General features: G+C 39.2%; 1 protein-coding gene across 5 annotated transcripts in view; it reads right to left on the minus strand.

Moving 5' to 3' along the window:
• The window catches only part of NCALD (neurocalcin delta), a 372435-nt gene that overhangs the window by 57823 nt on the left and 296654 nt on the right, over nucleotides 1-17958 (minus strand). Inside the window, exon 1 of one of the 5 annotated variants that reach the window (XM_032415656.1) lies at nucleotides 17591-17784. The exons of the other annotated variants lie outside the window; for them this stretch is intronic. The gene's annotated coding sequence lies outside the window, so the exon portion shown is untranslated. Of the gene's footprint in view, nucleotides 1-17590; nucleotides 17785-17958 lie in introns of those variants that run through there. 5 annotated transcript variants of the gene reach the window in all.

Consider the following 17958-nt stretch of genomic DNA (forward strand, 5'->3'; position numbering starts at 1 on the left):
ACTAAAGAAGGCTTTCTAAGGAAGGCAAAGACAATAGGGCATGCTCCCTGCCCTCTACTCTTGTCAACTTAATATGACCAGATATCCAAATCTAGCAGGCTTGATCTTTTGGGAAGTGTCCCTAAATAAGCATAGGGGTAGGGCTGCCAGATAAAATATGGGAAGCCCATTTAAATCTGAATTTCGATAGATAACAATTAATGTTTGAACTTAAGTATGTCCTAAATACTTCATGGGATATACTTATAACGAAAAAAATTCTATGTTTATCTGAAATACAAATTTAACTGGGTGTCTTGTGTTTTTACTTGCTGAATTTGATAACCCTACTTAAGAGATCAATAGGCTCTGTTGTAAGCTTTGTGAATTAGTCCCATCCTTAGGTTGCTCCTCACAAATAAGGAACTTGGAGTTGTTTTCTAGTTGTGGTAGTCATCTGGGCTGATGACTTTTTATTTGCGTCAGATCTTTTTGTGACCAGTGGCATATATCCACAACAGGAGTTTTTCGTGATGCTAGTGATGCTAAGTGGTCATGTTGAGTTGAGAGCGCAGATTGTGACTTCATAACTTACTGATCCCTAAAGGCAAGGGTTGCTTTCAAGGCCTAAAGCAGTGCCCATATTCTAGAATCACTTGTAAAATGCAAGGGCACAGCCATTTGCAACAACATGGATGGACCTAGAGGGTATTATGCTAAGTGAAATAGGTCAGACTGAGAGAGACGAATACCATATGATTTCACTCATAAGTGGAATAAAAAAAATCATATGAATAAACAAACAAATCAGATCTATAGATCAGAATCAGATCTATAAATACTGAGGACAAACTGATGGTTGCCAGAGGGGAGGGGGGGGTTGGGTAAAATGGTGAAGGGGAGTATGGGCTTACAACTAGAATGAGTAAGACACGGGAATAAAAGACATTGCATAAGGAACATATTCAATGACGAATCACTAAGTTGTAAACCTGAAACTAATGTAACATTGTGTGTCAACTATACTCAAATAAAAATATAGAATAAATAAAAATAAATAAAAAAAAAATACATAGATCTAAGGGCATAGAGCTTGCCTCCTCATGCCATGTGCAGACCAGCCACATGCTCGACTGAAATTCCTGGTGCTGGGCAGTCTGTCCACAGCAAGAGATCCTTGTAGACTGAGAAGATTAAGAGGTGCTGGTGGCTGTCAAGGGTTAGTTGCCGAGAATTAAGAATCACCTAGAAAATCTTGTGAAGAGGCAGATCCCAAGCCCCAGCCTTCTAGATTCCGATTACGAAGTCCTCATTTCAGCCTTGTTTTTTAACCACACCACTGCGATTCTGACCCCAGTGCTGGGACTTGCGTTTAGACCTTGTGCCTCTCCTCCCAGGCTACTGGGAAGATCCCAGCCAAGAGCTTGGGGGGGTCAGTTGGGCTGGTGCTCCCCACCCACTGACTGAGCAGCTCAGATTCAGCTGGGACTTTGAATAATGAGAGGACTTGAACTTCTCTTCCTGTGTCATCTTCATGCAGCCATTTCTCTCCTTATGTCTCCAGCCCTGACTACTGCCAGGGCTGCCAAAAACATGTCCCTTTATGCCAGTCACTTTATACCATTAGCATTCCCAGACCTCATTTTCCTATTAGCACAGCCTGGCATTTCACTGATGGTTGTCAAGGTAGCTCCTGAGTCATACACCTGGGAATGTCCTGCTTTACACTGTCTCACATCTAACACCAGTCTGCTGGGGGGGCCACATAGCTTCACTCTTAAAAACAAGCCCAATGCGACGCTGAGTCGGGGGTGTGGTGGACACGTTCTTTAAGTCAGGGTCTCTGCCTCGGCAGGTGAGGAGCAAGCCCACAGGGAGCAGCATATTCCCCAGACAATCTTGTGTTAGGAACAAATAAAAGGACCCTACGGAGACGTGTTTAGTGAGAGTCTAAATCCCGGAGTGAATTGGCCCCAAAGACGAGAGACAGGGGACGTGTGTAGGATGTGGCGGAACTGAAATGACCGAGATGGAAGCAATCAATGGCCTGCAATCCGAAGCAGATCCCGGCACCTACCTGGGGTAATTTCCAGCAAATGTGCTCCTTGAGTCTAATTTCAGAAAAGGCAAACCCAATCCCTCTTGGATTTCATTCATTCTTCCACCCATCTGACCACTATTTATTGAACACCTGTTATGTGGATAGAATAACACATCTTGAAATGAAAAGACACGTATTAATTAACCAGAATCGAGAGCCTACTTGCTCTGAAAACCAGTAGTTTTTTATTAAGTTCCAGAAATGGGAGGCGAGGCCCTCAGACTTCTGGGGAGAACTTTCAGGTGGTGAGTGGGGTTAGAGGCATTGGAGCAAGGAAGTTCCGCCAGGTGATCATGTGAGAGGCAGAGCTCTGCAACGGATGGCCTCCTGCTTTACCAGCAGGCTACCGGAGCCCAGGAGGGCTTGGAAGCCCCATTCTAAGCTGTCTGTGGTTTCACGCTGTTCCTGTGAAGTGAGGGCTCAATACTGGTAATGATAGTGAAAACAAGTGTAAGTGGATCCTTTCATGTAAACTGGCAAAGAAGACTGCTGTAGGTTTCAAGTCGTGAGTACAAAGAACCAGGAAGGATACTGTATCAACACCTAAGGAATTGGGGCAACAGCATTTTTGCCAAAATACAACAGTTCTAATTAGACCTGCATTCGCTGAACTGGCAAAGATCAAAGAACCTTGAAATAAGACTGCCACTCAGCACAAAAGGACACAGCAGGAATTAGATATTGTATTTGGATGAACCAATTACCTATAGCAACTTTAAGAACAACCTCTACCAGTTCCCCCAAAAAGCCATGCCCCAGTTTGCCTTGGGCTTTTCCCCATAATGCTCCTCCTGCCTGAAACACCCTTCTCAAAACTTCTCCCGACAATCAGGAGGTCAGTGGTCTTGTTTTCAGCAAAGAAATACAACACACCTGTTTCCAAGGTCAACATCAAGTTTGTTCATTCCTTTGTTCATTCATTCAGTTACTTGGTTATCTGACCCGTGTTGGGCACTTAATGCGTGCCAGCCTCTGTGGGGTACATTGAGGATACAGACATGAAACAAAGCACCTCATTTACCCTCAGGGAGCATGAAGTTTAATGGAAGAGACAATAGGAAATTATAAAACTGTGTGGTTAGTGTTATAATAGCAGTTTGTATTATGCAAGAGTACTGGGGAAGTTAGGAAGGCTTCCTAGAAAAGGCAGGGCTTGAGTGGAGTCCTGAAGGATGAGGGGGTACCTGATGGAGGCAGATATTATGAGTCTAATGATGGAATCAGCTCATGTGATCCATCTTCTTTCACTTTGCTCTCTGTATAAATGATCCATTTTGGTCATACGTCTAACCAGGGTTGAGAGTGCTGTCTGGGGCCATGAAAGAAAGAGAAATGGTCTCATCGAGCAAAAGACACGTGCTCTGGTCTCATGCACTAGCACACTGGGATGAACATTCTGAATGTTACTACGACTTCACTTTAGGACAGCCCACTAAGCATGCAAATTTATGTATTTTACCTCCAAAATTTCCACTGAAATGGCAGAAAATATGTATGAAAAAGAATAATCTGTAACAGGGATGGAAATCAGAAAAGGTTACCATCTGTAGACAGAAATTATTTTTTAAAGATTTTATTTATTTGACAGAGAGAGAGGGAGAGAGATAGAGAGGGCACAAGCAGGGGGAGCAGGCAGAGGGAGAAGCAGGCTCCCCCGCAGAGCAGGGAGCCCGATGTGGGGCTCGAGCCCAGGACCCTGGGATCATGACCTGAGCCAAAGGCAGACGCTTAACCAACTGAGCCACCCAGGCACCCCTGTAGACAGAAATTTTTAAAAATTTCTGGAACATAGTGAACAGACATGGTTGGATTGAGCCAATAAAAACCGCCACAGAGATTAGGTTTCAGAGAGAGACGATAGAGAGGTGAGAGCTGTTCTTCCCAACAGAACCCCAGAGAATTCAGGTCTAGAGCCACAGAGAGAAGGAGCAGACAGGGTAATTAATAGAAGGGCTCTGCAGAATGCTTTTTTCCCCACCTTTTTCTGCCCCCCTCTAAACTCTGCACAAAAGGGCAGTACACCTATGCAGTTTACTGCTCAAAATATAGTCTTCCTGACTTAGGCAGTTTGGGCAGTCATAAGTTTGCCTACCTGCTTCTTATTCTCAAAGGTGCCTGCCATCAGCCTGCCTGCCTGCTCTGCCCTGCATGAGAAGCATGGTAGAAAAACATTCCTACATAACTGCCAAGGAAACCCCACCAGGTACCTCTACTAGTCAACCCAGCACTTCATTTATGAATATGATTGGGCCAGTCAAAAGGCAACAGTTACCTAAGAAAAACAAAGAGCATAAAAGAGAAGGATCCAGAAGAAAAACAAAACAACTGATGCCAAAGGAAATAGAGTTGAAACGGGACATAGAAGATAACTTTAAAAAAAAAAAAGTGTTATTACTGTTTTCAGGGAAATTTGGGAGAATATTGTATCCATAAACGAGAGTATGCTGCTTTGAAAAAGGAGCCATAAAAAAACAAAGAAAATTTTTTATAAAAATTAAAGATTTTAAAAAGATCCTGAGTAGAAAGGTTGAATTACTGAAATGAAATGACACACACAAAAAATTTGAGATCTGGAAGACAAATTTGAGGAAATTCTTGGAATGCACATAAGAGAAAAAAAAAGAGAGAGGGGCACCTGGGTGGCTCAGTCAGTTAAGCGTCAGCCTTCGGCTCAGGTCATGATCTCAGCGTCCTGGGATGGAGCCCCACATCGGGCTCCCTACTCAGCAGGGAGTCTGCTTCCTCCCCTCCCTCTGCCCCTCCCCCTGACTTGTGTGCTCTCTCTCTCAAATTAATAAATAAAATCTTAAAAAAAAAAAAAAGGAAAAGGAAAGAGAAAATATCAGAGAAAATTTAAGAACATAGAGGAGAGAGATCCAAGATCGAAGAGATATAGTATCTCCTGGGGCTAAAAGATATAATATCCTTCCAAATAAAAGCTGTTCGAGGAGACAACCACAGATGATAGAGAAAATGAATATTTCAAAGAAATAACAGGATATTTTCCTGAGCTGAATAAACCTTGAATCTTCAGATTAAGACAGCTTGAAATAGAATAATGAAAAAAATGACATACCTGGACACTTCCTGGGGAATTTTATGATCTCCAGATACAAAGAGAAAATCCTGAAAGCTCAGGGAGGGAGTAAAAAAGCTACCTGTAAGGAGAATGGCAGCAGACTTCGCATCCGCTTTTCGGTTTGCTAGAACACATTGGAACAAAGCCCATAAAATTGTGGTGGAAAGTTATTTTGAATCTATATTTCAATTATAAGAGCAAAATGAAATCTATAATGAGTTAGCTCCTCTGCTGTTTTGATGAAACTACTCAAAAATATACTCTAGAAAAATTGAAAATGAATCCAAGAAACAGGTAGACCTGGAAACAATGGAAATAATCCAGTTCTGATGGAGAGATATCCTAGTGGAACAGCCTATTTAGTCTGAATTAAGAAACAGGACAGTGAAGAAATCTTCAACAAACAAAAGGTTATCATGATCGAAGGGCTACTTAAGAATCAAGAAGTAAACGATGACACGCCACATATGTACTTAAGATTTAAGTTTCTCCAAGTCAACCAGAGAAGAGAAAGAAAATGAGAAACACTAGAAAGATAATACCCATAAAAGGCAATCATGGTCTAAATATGAAGCAAACTAAAATACAGTTTGAAAAAAAAAAATAAAAAAAAAAAAAATAAAAAAAAATAAAATAAAATACAGTTTGTATTTAAACAATGGAATCTAAAAAACACTGGTGTCTGAAGCACGTGAAGGTAAGCCTCCGTGGTCAAGGTTAATAAATAGAGTGAATTCCTCTAAAATCTCTGTGAGTTCTAGTTCACTGGGTAAAATAACTGATTCCTTATTGTATGATTTATTTTTCCTTTTGAAAGAAGTTTATAACTTCATGGACTGTGTTTCTTACAGATTATGCTGTTTATCTAGTTTTTTTTCCAGGATAATATTCCTAAGGGTGGAATTAAGTTTTGAACTCTGGTTAAAAACCTTTTATTTCCTCAGAGGTATTTTTGTTTGATTACCTATGGTCTTTTTTGATCTTCATGAGATAGTTAACTAAGCTTCACTAACTAAAAATATAAACCTATACCCATTAAGAAACAATTAGTTTTTAAGAAATGTTGATTCCCCAATCTCTTTGTATTTGACTGATTTAAAATTTTTAACTGGCAATTCAATTTCACTGGAATCCAAAAATTCCCACTTTAAAGAAATCATTACCTGAAGTTCAAATCCTCAGGTTCATTTCAGAGTTCTTTTTCTTCTGTTAAAATAAAATGAATTATAATGCTTTTTAATCTGAAAATGTTAATTGTGGTTATTTTAGGCAGTAGAATATTAAGAGTGAGGTTTATCTTCTTCATGTTCTTCTATATTGTCCAAATGTTTTATCATAAACATGTATTGCTCAATACTTAATTTACTTAAGATGAGCATTAATAGAAGGCTAATATAAGACTATTTGAGTATATCCCTGGGACCAGAAAGTCTCAGGTTCAATGGCTTTCTCTCTGTCAAGCAAAGTGGCAAGCTGAATAATTAAGCAAAAATTGTACCCAATAGGATTTAAGTAGGTGGTTTGGAAAACATGTTTCAACCCATCATCTCCACTGTGTGTCTGAAATCTCTACATCATGGAACTCTGCATAAACTCTGCCCACTTGTAAACCTAAGAAACTTCCAGTTATTTGGAAACTTTTAATAGGGATTTTACTAATTGAAGAGTGTATATATAAGAGAAAGAGAAATTATAGGTTCATTTTAAATTTCCTTGAAATGTACCTACCTCAAGAAAGTAAAATGGTGATTAGCAGGGCCTGGGATGAAGGGAAAATGGGGAGTTAGTGCATAATGGGTACAGAATTTCAATTTGGGAAGACGAAAGAGTTCTGGAGGGGTACGGTGTTGGTGGTTGCACGACAACATGAATGTGCTTAATGCCACTGAATTGTACACTTAAAACTGTCAAAATTTTTAGGTTAATTTTATATTATGTATATTTTACCACAATAAAAAAGTCCCCATTTCTTAAATCCAGACATGATTTAATGGGATTTCAGTGAGACCTTTCCTTTTTTTTTTTTTAACAGTATCTCAAAATTAGTATCTTTTTGTCGACCTGTAACATAACCAAGTTTTGTACCCTTGACAAGACACTTTGTGACTTTGACAAAGTAATCCTCCTTGCAAGGATGCCCCGACAGAGCAGTCTAGGCTGTTTTGAGGGCCAGAGGAAGAAGTTAGTTCTTTTCGGAAAAGCAATGGGTTGGGCTTTTAAAGTTGGAAGTTGGCCAACATTTTTGGAGGTGAACATAGCAGATTTTAATGATAGTTACTTTTACAAAATGGAATTTGGACCAGGGGTTGTCTCTTTCTTAAATAGCTTCTATTCTGTGAAAACATCTTCTGGATATGCCAGAAAATAATTGCATGAAAACGATAACTTGCAGTTAAACTTCTGCTCAGTGTCTCAATAAAGAAAGCCCCCAAGAGAGTGAATGGTTTGAGTTAACCGCCCCCAGGAACTGGCCTTGTAAGAGAGTTCAGGGATCACCAAGGGTGCCAGAGCCGTTCACTGCCGAATAGCCAGGAGGCAGCAAGAAGCATCAACGTGTGCAACGGGCTCAGGAAACAGAATTGATTTCCAAACGTGCACAATTGCCAACAGCAATGGCGAGTCATGTTCTGTAAGCGTAAAGCACAGCCTTTTCTCTCTGTCAGAGGTGGAGATAACCTCCTCTCTATCCTCAATTGCTTTAAAATCCTTACGTGATTGGAGACTTCACAACTATATCACAGATTCAATACCTGACAGGCACTGGACCTTAGGGACAGTACTAACCTGCACGGGGCTGTGGCAAAGTCATCAGCAATATCAGTATGTGGGGTCACATTTCACTGGAAGGATTAACAAATCATGTTCTTGTTATTCTTTCACTATGTGTGTGTATATAATATATGTAACATTTATATAAATATGTACATATTTAATATATATACATACTAAATATATATATATGCACACATATCTGTATGTATAATTTACAATATTTTTCTTGAGAATGGGATATTCTGATTAAGAACATTCTGATAGTGGGGCGCCTGGCTGGCTCAGTCAGAAGATCATGGGACTCTTGAGCTCAGTGAGTTCAAGCCCCACGTTGGGCGTGAAGCCTAATTAAAAAAAAACAAAAGCAAAAACAAAAAAAATTCTGATAGTTGCCAAACACATATACTGATGGCCAGTTTTCAAAGATTAGATATAACGAAATGTAGTTACAACTAAAACTTCACTGAATATAATTTAGTCTTTCATTGATGGCTCAATTAAAAGACATCAGAATAATGGTGCAATGTCCCAGGGGTTTCATTATGAATATCAATTATCACTATAGTATAATTCTATGGAAAATGTTAGGAAGGCTTCATTTTTTCATCTGGCTTGGATTTTGTGAATATAACTTTGCTAAAAACAGATTATAGTTCTAAAACTCTGAAGTTACATAGCTCTCCCTCCAGATATCACCCAGCTGAAGGTAAAAGGGATACTCACACAGCATTGAAGGCAGAAGAGAATTCACATTTTTTTAATTTAAAAAGTTAGAACTTTTCTATGAGAAAAATAGAGAAAAAGGAAACACTTAACACATATTTGGGATTTTAAAATAAATTGTATAAAGCAAAAGTAGACAGGGTTATTAAAATATTGTAACACCATTTGACACACATCACTTACCTGTTCTTAAACTTTCACTAGCTTCCTGCTTCTATCTGATCAAATCCAGCTTACCTTAAATTGATAAATTCTAGGTCACCACAGACCCACCTTAGGTATTGTATGATTTTTTTTTTCCTTTTCCCAGCCGTTTTCTCAATCCCAGATGGGTGTCAATTTCTGTTACCAGGATGTACCCATGATGTTTGTTACTCATGGATGATCCTCTCACTTCTGTGGTCATGCCAAATATTCTCCATTCTTTAAGACCCAGTTCAAAGCTTAATTCCTCTCTGAAGGAAGATGCCTCTCAATGCCACATATCTTTCTAGGGTTAATCTATTCATTAATCACTTACCAGAGATTTAAGGAGTAGATACAATGTGTTACCCACTACACTAGGCATTATGAGAGGTTGTAACCAAGACACAGCTCTTCAATTTCAGATGCATATGCTGTCTAGCCTTCCCAATTGGACTACAACCTTTTCAAAGACTGGCTGGTCCTGTATCATGCTTGTAGTATCCTACTTAGTTGGGACATCTTGAACGAAGTGGGACATGTGTTGCTTATTGAAACATTTGGGTCATTGGACCACATCTGCCTGGTGTCAATTGTAAGCAAATGAGACACAACTGGAGGAACCTTACCAGCCCTCGGACAAAAAGAAATCTTTCCATAGGTATGTGACAATAGGGCCCACTATATAGAATTAATAAATGGTGAATGAACAAATGAATGAGTGAAAAAAACAATTAATCTTCTAAAGGAATGGTGGGAAGACCATTAGGATAGGGTGACATTTAAGTAAGTGAGAAGAAAATCAGAGGTATTGATATCTCTGCAGCAGAAGAGACAGAAGTGTCTCTGAGTGAGGATCTAAGGGCTACCTTTCTGAATATTCCAAGTGCTAGGTTTGACCAACACATGGAGCCACAAGCCAGTGGGACAGTTGCCATTTTGGCAGCTTGGTAAGAAGACTTTGCTGAATGAGCTAAATCCTACCTGGCCAAGAGGAATTCCCTAGCTTTACTGTAAACCATTAGAGCAGAAAAATAGGCTTAGAAGCATTGGAAATGAGCCAAAAGAGAGTGTCAAGAAGACAGCAAGGGTCTAACAATAGAAAACTAGGCAGCAGATTAGACAGAGTAGGTGTGAGCAAGGGAGACAAAAGCAGATAAGGAGGACTAAGCAGTGACCAAGGGAAAATAGTGCAGGTACTGTTATTCACACAGCCTCTCTGGCAGAGAGGATCCCAGGTGGTAGAAGCAATGAGGGAGATTTTACTAAGGCAAACAGTCAAGTCTCAGTGTAGCCCAAATCTTCCAGAACCAGCAGCAGCATTAATATGTAGGACACTGTTCTGAATTTCCAAACAAGATGCCCATTTGTAATTTGATAAGTGAAATATATTTTCCTCTAGAAATTATTTTAATTAGGTACTTATCCCAAATCATAAAAACCTATTTAAGTTATATGTACCTGAAGTTTAGTCCTTTATACAGGTACCTTAGTCATATCTAATTACCCCATATGTTCCAGTTACTCTGGCTGCTTAAGAAATAATGCCAGAACTTACGGACAATGTTTATTTTGTTCAAGAATCTGCAATTTAGGGCAGGGCTCAGCAGCGATAGCTCATCTCTGGCCCCCATCAGGAGGGTTAGGGGGACTTAAGAACTAGGGCCTGGAATCTTCTGAAGGCTTCCCCACTCATATCTCTGGTTGGTGCTGGCTGTTGGTTGGAGTCTAAGCTGGAGGGGTTGGCTGAAACACCTACATATGGGCCCTCCCTACAGTCTGGGCTTCCTCACAACATGGCAGCTGATTTCCAAGAGCAAATGTCACATGTGAAAGAAAAAGAATAGCCCAGAGACAAAGAAATTGTATCTCTTTATGATCCAACCTTGGAAGTCACCTAGTATTGTTTCCACTGTGCTCTATCAGTTGGACCAATCACAAGCCTATGTAAGGTTCAAGGGGAGGGCAATAGACTCCAGCTCTTTATGGTGAGTGGCAAGATTCTAGAAGAGTATGTGGGAGTTGATATAATTATACGGCCAATTTTGGAGAGTACAATCTGCTACAATATATGACTTATAGGGAAAATAAAATATATTCCAGCTTGAAAAGCAATATAGCACAGTGAGTAAAGAGCCAGGACTCTAGGGCCAGATACCTAGAACTCTGTTATATATTCTTGTGTAACACTGGGCTATTTGCTTAAGCTCTCTGTGCCTCAGTTCCCTCATTTATAAAACTGGGATACTGTGAAGAAAAAACAGTTATTTTGAAAAGAGCTTAGAAGTCTACCTAGCTCCCTAAATGCTAGCTACTATCATAACAGCAGGGAGATACCCGCCCCAACTTGGGCAGTGGTACTTCATAGTTTCTGGGGAAATGGTGGTGGTGGCAGCACCACCAGAGGGAGAAAATTAATGATAACCGTTCACATTATTGAACACCTAATACCCATCACTTACTATGCCAAGTAAGTTGGCTTAAAAACCAGTAAGGTAGGCACTAATATTATCCAGGTAAGAAAACTGTGACTTAGGGGCACCTGGGCGGCTCAGACGGTTAAGCGTCTGCCTTCAGCTCAGGTCATGATCCGGGGTCCTGGGATGGAGCCCGGCGTCGGACTCCCTGCTCAGCGGGGAGTCTGCTTCTCCCTCTGCCTCTGCCTCTGCCTGCAGCTCCCCCTGCTTGTATTCTCTTTCTCTGTCAAATAAAAAATTAAAAAAAAAAAAAGAAAAGAAAACTGTGACTTAGGTAACTTGCCCAAAGTAACACCTGCACGTTGTAGATGTAGGATTTTCCCCAGATTAGTTTATAGAAGTCTGAATTCCTGGATAACTGCGTGGAGTAGAACCTTTCTCCTAGGGGCGCCTGGGTGGTTCAGTCAGTTAAGCACCTGACTCTTGATTTCAGCTCAGGTCATGATCTCAGGGTCATGAGATAGAGCTCCGCGCCTGGCTGCACCCTCAGCGGGGACTCTGTGTGAGATTCTCTCCCTCTGCCCCTCCTCCAGCTTGTGTTCTCTCTCTCTCTCTCAATAAATAAATCTTAAAAAAAAAAAAAAAAAAAAAAACTTTCTCCTAAATCTGATTTGCAGGTGAGTGAAAAGTGAATGGCATTATGCCATTGGGATTTGGGGTTATTCAGTAAGCCTATCTTGAGTGGATTAGTATAGGAAAGCTGAGATAGATACACAGTTGACTCTTGAACAACATGGGTTTGAACCATGCATGGGTCCAGTTATACATGGATTTTTTCTGATAAATACAGTATAGTACTGTAACTATTTTCTCTTCCTTATGATTTTCTTAATAACATTTTCTTTTCTCTAGCTTACTTTATTGTAAAAATACAGTATATAATACATATAAAATACAAAATATGTGTTAATTGACTGTTTATGGTATTGGTAAGGCTTCTAGTCAATGGTAGGGTATGAGTAGTTAAGTTTCGGGGAGTCAAAAGTTATATGTGGATTTTTGACTGCATGGGGGGTTGGCACCCCTAACCCCCATGTTGTTCAAGGGTCAACTGCACTTGGGCACCACTAATTTAAGGATTCCTTTCTTAAAATAAAATGACTCTTGTTATTTGCATAAGACAGCATATTTGCCTAAAAGAAAATCATCCTTTAGGTCAGTTCCTACCATTCTCATTTTTTTCTGAATTAGAAGACAGCCTTTGGCCCGCCAAGAATAGGGCTGGGCGTACTGATCTGGAATGCTTGACACTGATAAGAACAGATTGCTCACAAATTAGGCTGGCTGTTCACCAGCTGAAGAATGCCCCTTCTAAGGTTTAACTCAGGTATAAAATCTAACGGCTCCCAGTTGTTTGCTTGTCTCTTTTGTTTTCATGTTTGTTTGTTTGTTAGTTTTTAAAGATAATTCTTTAATGACCATGAGGAAGAAACTTTGGCTGTTGATATACATAGGATCCCTAAAAGGGGACTATAAGTTCCATGACGGTAGGGACCTTGCTTGTCTTGTTCACCATAGCATCCCTGGTGTCCAGCGTAAAGCCTGCCACACAGTAGGTATGCAAAACCTGTTGAATGTACGAAAGACTGAATGTTTGAATAAAAGCTCAAGCAAACAAAAATCAGAAGTTCATAAAGTAAGCTGAGCTTTTTATGCCAGCGGCACATATCACTCAAGGACTGAGTGAGGGAGGGGCCCCAAATGCTCCCTGTAAGAATGTGGAGGGAGTAGCTAGCTAATAAATGCTCACTTCCTGTGGCACCTGATGCCTGGGAAGGTAGAGGATGGGATAACTTTTGTGGGATGCTATTTTTTATCTCCAAGGATGTTGTAAATATGGTCATCACAAAATTGGTTGTGGTTTTAGTTGTATGAATCACATGAAAGGCTGTGGGAATCAGCTGAGCAGATAGCCGAAGAATGTAATACTTTTCAACATTTGCCTCTAATGGATAGGGTTTAAATTCATAAAAGTAAAAAAAAAAAAAAATCTAGAATCATCCTTTAAAGGATTCATCCTTGCGTAACAGCAATATGCAGACTTTGGTTTTCCTGCTGTCATTGGGACAGAATTCAGAAAATATGAATAATCCTTACATTAGGACAAGCAGCAGCTGAATATCGTTCAGATTAGAGATTTCTTTCCTGCAAATCAAATATAGAACTTTAATGTTAGCTGAGTATCCTATGTTTTACATTAGTGTAAACTAAATTTTAAAGAGATGCTGTGTCTCTAATTAAAGGCATTTATAGAAATATGTCCCAAAAAACTAAGGTTCACTGCAGGGATAAAAAGAACAGACTGTCTTTAGTTTGGAGAACATGGCTCCAGTGAATTTAAATATTTATCATATAATTTTTATATCAAAGTCTTAATGAGCACTAACTTTTATGGCATCACTTCTGGAGACAATAAAAAAATACTGTATTTTGGAATGCTATTTCTAGATGGATTTCCATCATGGGGCACCATTTCAATGACAGTTGATTTCATGAAGAGTAATGGCACATTCCTTTCTGAACTTAAAATTTCAAACACCTGCCATCAAAGAGGCAAACAGTACAGCTGGGAGTCAGAGATTTTAGACATTTTCCAAGTTTCTTTATCAAGTTGCCTCAGAGACTCAAAGTCCCCAAAGCAGGTGTTCTTTTCTTGTCCAATGAATAAAAAATGTTTGAGAAAAATCCTCTTTCATAATTCCCCAAGAACTCATGAAGGAAAATTGCTAAGCTTCCATTTCAAATGTTAGGGATTTGGATTGAGTTTAGACAACAGCTTGTACAAAATGTCACAGCTCCAATTCTCTTACGCTGAGATGGGGGATGCTGATGTAATAGAAAGGGCAGCTTTGGACAATCTAAAGGCAGGGCTGGAAAGGTAATGATATATGATGTCAGCCAACCAACTGCAAAGCTACCTAGTAGGTTGGAGAAGAACATTAGGCAATATCTTCTGCAAATTCAAAGTTGACATGAGAACGAGACAATTGCTTAGACAGTCATGCTAAACAATATTAATACCTCCTGTATTGTACTTAAATATCCAGTAAGTCAAATAGAATTCTGAGTTCAAATTACTTGGGAAGTGTCTCCATTCCCCATTTCATTTTGAATGTGGTGCATCCTGGGGACCTGTGGTAGATAAACTAACAGGCTCTATCCTGGGTGAGGAAGTAACATTACAACTTATAGATTCACACAAGTATGTGCTTTACATTACACTGGAAAGTTACATAAGTTCTCCAATGATCTCACATAACATCCTGCATTCTTCATCTGAGTTCTACTGGTTTATTTTCTCTGAGTGGATAAAGGCTGTTTTGTAACTAGCTTTAGTCTGACTCCTGTGGTCCATGGTTTGAACTTGCATAACTTGCGTTAACACTATGAGTCCTTCCTCTTCACTCCTATCTAATGAGGTAAGAGTTTCCCGGTCCATGCAACATAAGCATGCTTATGGATTTCGAGGAAGAAAATGAACGAAAGTTATAGTTTGGTTGCTGTCTGGATATACCGTTCCTTTTCACACAGAAATTCAAGAATATTGTGACATTCACACATTCAGAGAATAAAATCAGATGTGGAATTGGATGTGGAAATGGTGGTGTGTGCTTTGTCCGTGCAGTTCTACGAAATTTTGGCATCACTAGCTTATATATCATTTAATTCAGGGGTGGATAGAATTCAAGGGGATCCAGGAACTTGGATGGGAAAAATATATATGAGACTTTTAGTTTCGCCAGTCTCAACCTGAAATTTAGTATTTCTTTTAATTAAAATGTAGGCTACAAACCACAGTACCTGTGATTTTGTCACCGAGGGAAATCACGGACATTCTCACATCACGTTATAGTAAGTATAGATATCCCGAAATACTTTTTACACTCATCACTATTTCATATGGTAGTTATACCTGCTGCTAGCTTCTATTATTTAAGAATAAATTAATAACAAAACACATATCACAATTTTTTAAAAATCTGGTTAATGTATTTCAACAAAAGTGGTTCCCTTTGTAATCTTGCATACTTTAACTTATGCATTTAAAAGCAACATTCTGAGAAGTCTATAGGCTTTACCAGGTTGCCAAAGAAGCCCATGACACCAAAAAGGTTAAAAATCCCGAAACTATACACAAAGCAACAATCAGGTCAGTGCAAATCATTCCTTGCTGCTATCTTTGAAGCTGAAACAAAGTTGACCTTGAAATCAGCACAGTCTCACTGCTGTAAGTAGATGACTGTGATGAGAGTCATTTTCTTTTTATTTTGCCACAAGAAAAAAACCTGTAGATTCTAAAGCATCTCTGAGATTATAACATAGGTTGCTCTCTTCTAGTGGTAAACTTTATCATTGACATTTTGTCATTGACACTGACTTGTTCTCTTATATTTCACATTGCTGAAATCCAGTATGTTTTATAAGGGCATTGAATATAATCATTTTATAACTTTAATTTAAAACATCATAGAGGGAGATATATAGAAAATCTTTGCTATATCTTTGCTATCTAAGCTCTAATGATAATTACTTATTTTTCGTAAAAGAAACAAACATCAAAGTACTCCATCAAAGATAGAGCTTTTAAATGACATGCTACCAGTCCTATCCATGCTCATTTGAAATGTTGCAAATCAATTAACATATTTCTAGGGGTGTTAAGAATGTGGCCTCTGAGTTACTATAATTATGAGATAAATTAAATGATGAGATGATGCCTCAGTAAGTGTGCCTTGATAGTAAGCACATTAGACTTTTTGGAAAATCCTCCATGGGGTCTCTGGCCAAAAACAGACTTACCAAATGCCAGTCAGTTCAATGAATATTCAGTCACTGAAAGCGATTGAAAAACTATTGATGCACCCACAATTGATGCACCCACACTTATTCACTTATCACTGAAGCTAAATACTGTTCAAAATTCTCATCTTTAAGAGGAAAAATAAATGCAATCAGAATTCTAAAACTAATAAGGAACATAAAAAATAACAATATATTGCCCATTACATTGAGATATAATTCACATATCACAAAATGTATATTCATATACACAGTTAAACCATTATTTCCTAACCATCAAAACAGTAAGTATATTACATGTGCTGCTCTAATATTTGCCCATTTTTCCTGTTCAATTTGTAAGATTGAGAAACCTGGTTATAAATGCCAGCTTTGATTAACTTAAATGCCAGAGGTTTTCTTTGAATTATAAGCTACAAAACCATCCAATCTATCCAATGATAGAAAATCCAAAATTACTAAACTCGGCAAGAAAATGAACTACAACAGTGCAAATAAAACAGTTTGCCTTGTATACAGCTATAGGAATAAGGAGATAAAAGGTCTTATTAATCACTGTTATCAAATTATTCATTCAAGATCTGGAGTTAATTTTAGTGACTATTCATATCTGTATTTGAATTAAAGTAACATCTACCAATGATAATCTAGCTTTAGGGCTATTGTTTCCTTCTGTGGGCAATATTTCAGTTCTTAAATATAAGAACAGCTTGCACGACTCCTTAGTGAAGACTATCCAATGCCATTCTCTTCACAGCTGAATTTTCAGAGGAAGATCCTGAAAATGTGCACTTTGCTCTAACAACCAAAAAGCAACTGCATGCACACACACGTAAGAGGTTCCACCCCAACTTCCTTGGCATAGTCCAGATTATTTTTCTCTAAACAGGAAGCTGTTGACAGTTTCCCTGGTATTTTCGGAATACCCTATTTACAAGAAAAAAAAAACACCAACTTTTGTTTCAAAGTATAATGTTCTTTCCCGCTGTGCCTATTGTTGCTAATTATGCATGCTGCAAACAAGATAGAAACCAAATCCCAAACTATTCTAGGCTGATTCAGAATGGGTAACAATTGTAAAAAACAAAACAAAACAAAACAAAAAACAGTTAGTAACATATTGCAAGACTATGCTGGAGTCTTTAAACCCAAAACAATGCTGAAGGGAGGATTCCTGGAATTCAGCGGGGAATATTTGGCTCAAGCTGCAAAATCCGTATCTCTGAATAATGTCATGTTAGCAAGTGTTGAGCAAGAAAGGCGATTATATTTTAACTTACTTCAGAGAACATTAATCCAAATTTAACCGAATTCCAGAGACTCCGCACAAAATTAGCAACTAGAAGCTGCTTCACATTTTTTCCCTGGTACAACAATCATTGCTCATGACGATAAACTTGGAGGAGGTAAAAGAGAGGGGAAAACTGCAGTAATCTATCAAACATCGAACTATTGTGTATAAAGCAGGCTAATTACCTCACACCGGAGAAGTGCAAGATTTAACAGCCCATGCTCTGCGGCCCCCGGGAAGCAGGGGTGCGGCGGTAGGAGCGGCGGCAGGAACAGAGCAAGCAGCAGCAGGAGTGGCCAGCATCCACCAGATTCTCCCAGGCCTCTGACTGTGTGGACTCAGCCACAGACTCTGCCTCCAGCTGACGTCAAAGTCCCTGTCACATGGCCAGATGAAAGCCAAGAGAGCATTGGTTGTCGTAGCAACCACAGAACAGCTCTGAAATTATTTCAATAGGTCATCTGTCACTGTAGGGTGTGTGTGTGTGTGTGTGTGTGTACACACACGCACCCCACAATCATCGTGGACAGCTCCCCGACAACCTCAACCTCTG

Source organism: Phoca vitulina, unplaced genomic scaffold (genome assembly GCF_004348235.1).
Source record: "Phoca vitulina isolate PV1807 unplaced genomic scaffold, GSC_HSeal_1.0 scaffold18, whole genome shotgun sequence".
NCBI lineage: Eukaryota > Metazoa > Chordata > Mammalia > Carnivora > Phocidae > Phoca > Phoca vitulina.